The following is a 6949-nucleotide window of genomic DNA, read 5'->3' as shown; positions in this document are numbered from 1 at the left end:
TGATGAACCTGACCTATATTCAGAGAGGTTTTTACTCTAAATACCAACAGAGAGGAAAGGAGTCTTCACATCAAGTATCAGTGCTATCCCCTGTGTACACAGGGTAGATAGGGACGGGCAACTTAGACATTGGCTACCTAAAATCAGGGAGCAATAAAGGCACGAAGTGATTGGCTTACAAGGTTTCAAGAGGGAGTTTAGTTTAAGAGCATAGGGGGAAAGAAAGAGTTCCCACAGAATAGATTTCGTCTTGTCTAGATGGGTCTGGTGAAAAGAGATGGGAATAAGATTTGTATGATTCAATAGTGAATAATTGTTATCATGACTAATTGCGTTGTCACAATTGTAGAGGTAGAAGTTTTGTAACAAAAACAGGAGAGTGGTTAATCTTACAGTCCAGTAACAGAGGACCCTAGAACTATCAAAGGAGAAGTGCACAAGCAGAATGCAGGACCTCATCCAGAGAAGCAGCAGTACCAGAAACCGAGGCAGAGGTGGGGGCATGGAGACGGGGAGCGGCTGAGGACTCTATATTCATAGGAAGAGAGGGACTAAGAGCTGGTGGCCAAGAGGTGGACTTCCAGAATGTGTCATTTAGAGATGTAAATTATTATGTATGACTGAGTGGCTTTTTTATTTTTATTTTTTAAAAAAGCTAAAGTGGATAGATGAGTGGAACCGACTCCACGGCACATCATAACAACAACAAAAGTGGATAGAGACAAATACTGTTAACTGATGGTACATGGGGGGGGGGAGTATAATCATTGTAATGAAACAAGGTGATTTGTTGAATATAAAACTGAGGATATGCGCTGTAAACTTTCACTCAATCCACAATAAAACCTTTAAAAAAAAAAAAAAAGACTACTATACACCTGAATCTCTCCAGATGAAATACACAGAAATCAAATTGACTAATCTGTGGAAAGAGATGATAGAAAATCTCCATTTCTAAATCCAAAACAATGCCAGGGGAAGACTGTGGAACACACCTTCAGTTGCTCATATGCAAGTTCAGGCTGAAGCTGAAGAAAATTGAAAGTAGACCACAAGAGCTAAACTATGATCCTGAACATATCCCACCTGAATTTAGTGGTCATCTGAAGAACAGATTTGATGCATTAGGCATTAAAATCCAAAGACAAGGAGAATTTTGGGACAACATCAAGAAGATTATACAGGACAAAAGCAAAAGGTGATTAAGAAGACAAGAAGGAAGGAAAAGACCAAAATAGATGTCAGAAGAGACTCTGAAACTTGCTCTTCAGCATAGAGAAGCTAAAGCAAATGGAAGAAATGAGGAGGTAGATGAGCTGAATAGAAAATTTGAAAGGTCAGCTAGGGAAGACAAAGTCAAGTATTATGATGAAATGTGCAAAGACCTGGAGTTAGAAAAGGGAAGAATTTCTCAAGCTAAGGGAACTAAAGAAAAAATCAAGCCTTGGCTTGAAATATTGAATGATTCTATGGACGAAATATTGAATGACACAGAAAGCATCAAAAGAAGATGGAAGGAATACACAGAGTCACTGTACCTAAAAGAAATGGTCAATGTTCAACTATTTCCAGAGATATCATATGATTACTAATCAATTATACTGAAGAGGGACGTCCAAGGTGCATTGAAGGCATTGTCAAAGAATAAGGCTCAAGGAACTGACAGAATATAAAATGAAATCTTTCAACAGACCGATGCAGCACTGGAGGCACTCACTCATTTATGCCAAGAAATTTGGAAGACAAATACCTGGCCAACTGCCTTGAAGAGATCAATATTTGTGTCCATTCCAAAGAGAGGTGACCCAACGGAATGCAGAAATCATCAGACAACATTATTTTTATCCCATGCAAGTAAAGTTTTACTAAAGCTAATACAAAACTGTATGCACCCATACATTGACAGAGAACTTACAGATGTTCAAGCCAGTTCCAGAATGAGGGATATCATTGCTAACGTCAGATGGATATTGGCTGAAAGCAGAGAATACCAGAGTGATGTTTACCTATGCTTTATTGACTATGAAAAGACTTTCGACTATGTGAATCATGACAAACTATCGACAACAGGAGTATTCTGGAACGCTTAATTGTGCTTATGAGGAACCTGTAAATAGACCAACAGGCAGTTGTTTAAACAGAACAAGGGAACACTGAATGGTTTAAAATTAGCTAAGGTGTGCACGAGGGTTGTATTCTTTGAGCATATATATTCAATCTGTATGCTGAGCAAATAATCTGAGAAGCTTGATTCTATCAAGAAAAACATGGCATCAGGATTGAAGGAAGACTCATTAACAACTTGCAATATGCAGATGATACAACCTTGCTTTATGAAACCAAATAGGACTTAAAATACTTACTGATAAAGATCAGAGACCACAGTTTTATCTCAATGTAAAGAAAACAAAAGTCATGGAAGCAGCAGCCGAGAAATCAAATGATGTACTGTATTTGACAAATCTATAAAATACTCACAAGCAAAAAAGAGTTTGAGGACTAAGGTACAACTGAACCCAAGCCATGATATTTTCAATAACATCATATGCTTGTGAAAGTTGGACAGTGAATAAGGAAGACTGTAGAAGAGTTGATGCATTTGAGTTATGGTGTTGGAGGAGAATATTAAAAGTATCTTGCACTGCCAAAAGAATAAGTCAGTCTGTGTTGGAAGAAGTACAGCCAGATGTTCCTTAGAAGCCAGGCTAGTCAGACTTTGTCTCTCACACTTCAGACATATTATCAGAAGGGACCAGTCCCTGGAGAAGGATATCAAGTTTAGTAAAGTGGAGGGTCCACAAAAAGTAGCAAGACCCCCAAGGAGATGGATTGACACAGTGGTAGCAGCAAAGGTCTCAAGCGCAGCAACAATTGTGAGGTTGGCACAGGTCCAGGTAGTGTTTTGTTCTGCTGTGCATAATATCATTCTGGGTTGTTACTGACTTAATGTCACTTAACAATGAACAACAACAGAATTCAACTGCATGTTGAAAATAGTACATTATTATATTCAGGAACTCAAGACTGGTTCCACAATAGAAAAACCATATAAGTGTAATTCACCACATAAATAAAACAAATTAAAAGAATCAGATGATCATCTCAATCAATGCAGAGAAGGCAATGGATAAAATACAACTCCCTTTACTTATAAAATCCTCATGGTAGACAAATTCCTCAGCACAATTAAGAGCATATTTGAAAAACCAACAGTCAACATTATACTCAATGAAGAAAGATTCAGATCCTTCCCTTTAAGAACGACAGTAAGAAAGAGATGACTGCCTTGTCCACTGTTATTCAATATTGCTCTTGAAATCCTAGTCAGATCTACATTGCCAGAAGAGAAAATAAAGAGTATCCACAGTTGAAAGGAAGAAGCAAACTATCCTTATTTGCAGATAACAAAATCCTATAAATAGAAAATCCCAGAGACTCCACAAGAAAGTTACTGGAACTAATATAAGAGGTCAGCAAAGTGACAGAGTACAAATCAACATAAAAATTTTTATTGGGTTCTTCTACACTAACAAGAACTCTGAAAAGGAATTTAATAAAACAGTACCATTTATAATAGCATCCAGAAGGATAAAATTCCAAGGAATAAACCTAACAGTCTTTTTTTTGGTAAAAGATTTATACAAGAAAAACTATAAAACTACTGTAAGTATCCAAAATAGGGTGAATCCCTTCTAAATAGAAACACTTCTTATTTTTGGTGGTGGGAAAGACAATACCAAATATGCGTGAAGCCTACACATGACCAAGAATACAAGGCAAAGGGACAATTTTGGTAACTATTATAACATATATCTACAAGTTGTCATATTGTAGTGGTGTGCATTGCTGTGTTGTTGGGCCGTGCCACCAGCATTTCAAATACCAGTCTGGTCATCCATGGTGGTTAATTTCTGCAAAATTTCCAAACTAAGACAAAGTAGGAAGAAGGAAGATACAGACCACTTCTGAAAATGTAGTCACTGAGAATCATCTGAGTAGCCATGAAGCAGTGCTTATATAGTGCAGGAATATAAATCCCTGAGGTTGAAAGGCATTCAAAATATAACAGGGGAAGAGCTGCTATTAAAAGTAGAGTTGACCTTAATGACATAGTTGGAGCAAAATCTGATGAGGCACAACTCAAAATGAGAAGAAACAGCTGTAAACATCCATTAGTAACCAGAATTTGTAATGTTGTTGTTGTTACGTGCCATTGAGTCGGTACTGGCCCGTAGCGACCCTATGCACAGCAAAATGAAACACTGCCCGATCCTGGGCCAACCTCACTACTGTTGCCATGCTTCAGTCCATCGATGCTGCCACTTGGCCAATCCATCTTGTTGGGGGTCTTCCTCTTTTTCTCTGACCCTCCACCTTACCAAGCATGATATCCTTCTCCAGCAACTGGTCCCTCCTGACAATATGTCTGAAGTATGAGAGACAAAGTTTGGTCACCCTGACCTCCAAGGAGCACTCTGGCTGCACTTCTTCCAACATGGATCTGTTGGTTCTTTTGGCAGCCCATGGCACTTTCAATATTCTTCTCCAACACCATAACTCAAAAGCATCAAGTCTTCTATGGTCTTCCTTATTCACTGTCCAGCTTTTACATGCATATGAGGTTATTGAAAATGTACAAAGTATGAATTTAGAAAAATTAGAATTCATCAAATATGAAATTAAACTCATAAAGAAAAATATCCTAGGCATGGATATTGGCCATTTTGAATCTGACAGTCATATGAATTATTATCCCAGGAGTGACAAATTGAGGAGGAATGAAGTTATATTCATCATCAAAAAGAACATTTCAAGATCTGTCCTTAAATACAATGTTGCCTACAAGGAGACCAATTAAGATGATTATTATTCAAATTTGCTCACCAACCACTAAAGCCAAAGATGAAGAAATTGAAGAATTCTACCAACTTCTTTAGTCTGAAATTGATTAAATACACAACCAAGATGCATTGAAATTTACTGGTGGTTGGAGTGAGACAGTTGGAAACAAAGACAAAGGAAACAAAGTCTTTAGAAAATATGACTTTGGTTATAGAAGGATATAGAAACAAAGCCTGGGATCACCCAGTAGAATTTTGCAATACTAATGTCTTCCTCTTTGCAAATACCTTTTTTCAACAACATAAATGGCAACTATACACATGAACCTTGCCAGATGGAATGCATAGGAATCAACCCAACTACATCTGTGAAAAGGGATGATGAAGAAGCTCAATATCATCAGCTAGAACTAGGCCAGAGGCTGACTGTGGAACAGCCCATCAATTGCTTATATGCAAGTTTAGGTTGAAGCTGAAGAAAGTTAAAAACAATTCATGAGAGTCAAAATACAATCTTCAATATATTCTCTCCTTAATTGCTATACCATCTTAAGATATATTTGACACAATTAGCAATAATAATCAAAGATTAGACAAGCTGTAGGATGGATTAAGAGCATCATGCATGAAGAAAGGAAAAGGTAATTAAAAAGACAAGAAAAAAAGGAAAGACCAAAATCTATATGATAGGATAAACTGAAACTTGCTCTTGAGTGTGGAATAACTAAAGTAATTGGAAGAAATGATGAAGTAAAATTTGAACAGAAAATTCCAAAGGGCAGTTCAAAATAAAGTATTATAATGAAATGTGTGTAGAACTATATTTAGAAACGTACACAGGAAGAATGTGCTGTCATTTGTTAAACTGAAATAACTGAAGAAAAAATGGAAGCCTCACTTGTGGTATTGAAGGATTCTATTGAATGATACAAGAAGCATCAAAAGAAGTTGGAAGGAATACATAGTCACTGTGCAAAAAGAATCAGTCTACATTCGACCATTTCAGAAGGTCGCGAAAAAAGAAATTCAAGATGCACTGAAGGCATTGACAAAAAAAGAAGGCTCCAGGATTATCGAATACAAATTGAAATGTTTCAGAAAATTATTGCAGCCCTGGATGTACTCACTCATCTATGTAAAGAAATTGGTACTCAGCTAACTGGCCAACCAACTAAAAGAGATCCATTTTTGTGCCCATTTCAAAGAAAGATGACCCAACAGGATATAGAAATTATTGAGCATAGCGTAGTGGTTACGAATTGGGCTGCGAACCTTAAGGCCAGCAGTTCGAAACTACCAGCTGTTCCGCGGGAGAAAGATGAGGCGTTCTCCTCCCGTAAAGATGTACAGCCTCGGAAACCCTGTACAGGGTCGCTATAGGTCGGAAACGACTCGACGGCACTTAACAACAACAACAACAATCATTAATATTGGGAGTCCTGGTGTGGCGCTGTGGGTTAATGTGCCAGACGCAAAGCTGTTTGAACTGCAAGGTCGGCAATTCAAGCTCACTAGCTGCTCCTTGGAAACCCTATACAGGGTCGCTATGGGTCGGAACCGATTCGACGGCACTTCACAACAACAACAACATCATTAATATCACATAAAAGTTAAATTTTGCTGAAGATAATAATGCAACAATGCTTCAGTACAGCAACATGGAACTGCCAGAAATTCAAGCTGGATTCATAATAGAAGGTGAAATGAAAGATGTCATTGCTGAGATCAGATGAATGTTAGATTAAAGCAGAGAATACAGAAAGATGTTTATTTATATTTAATTTATTTTGCAGAGGCATTTGACTGTGTGGAACATAACAAACTAGGATAACATTGTAATAAATGGGAATTCCAGAACACCTCTTTGTGCTAATGTGGAATCTGTACAGAGACCAAGAGACAATTGTCCAAACAGAACAAGAGGCTACTGTGTAGTTTAAAATCAGAAAAGGTGTGTGTCACCATTGCATCCTGTTCAAATGTTCCATCCTAGAGAGGACTTGGAATCTCTGGGTGGTGCAATTAGTATGCTCATCTGGTAACTGAAAGATTAGAATTTTCAGTCTACACAGAGATAACTCAGAACAAATGCCTGGGAATCTATTTCA

Source organism: Chrysochloris asiatica, unplaced genomic scaffold (genome assembly GCF_000296735.1).
Source record: "Chrysochloris asiatica unplaced genomic scaffold, ChrAsi1.0 scaffold00202, whole genome shotgun sequence".
Classification (NCBI taxonomy): Eukaryota; Metazoa; Chordata; class Mammalia; order Afrosoricida; family Chrysochloridae; genus Chrysochloris; species Chrysochloris asiatica.
Note: the sequence above shows the minus strand (reverse complement) of the source record.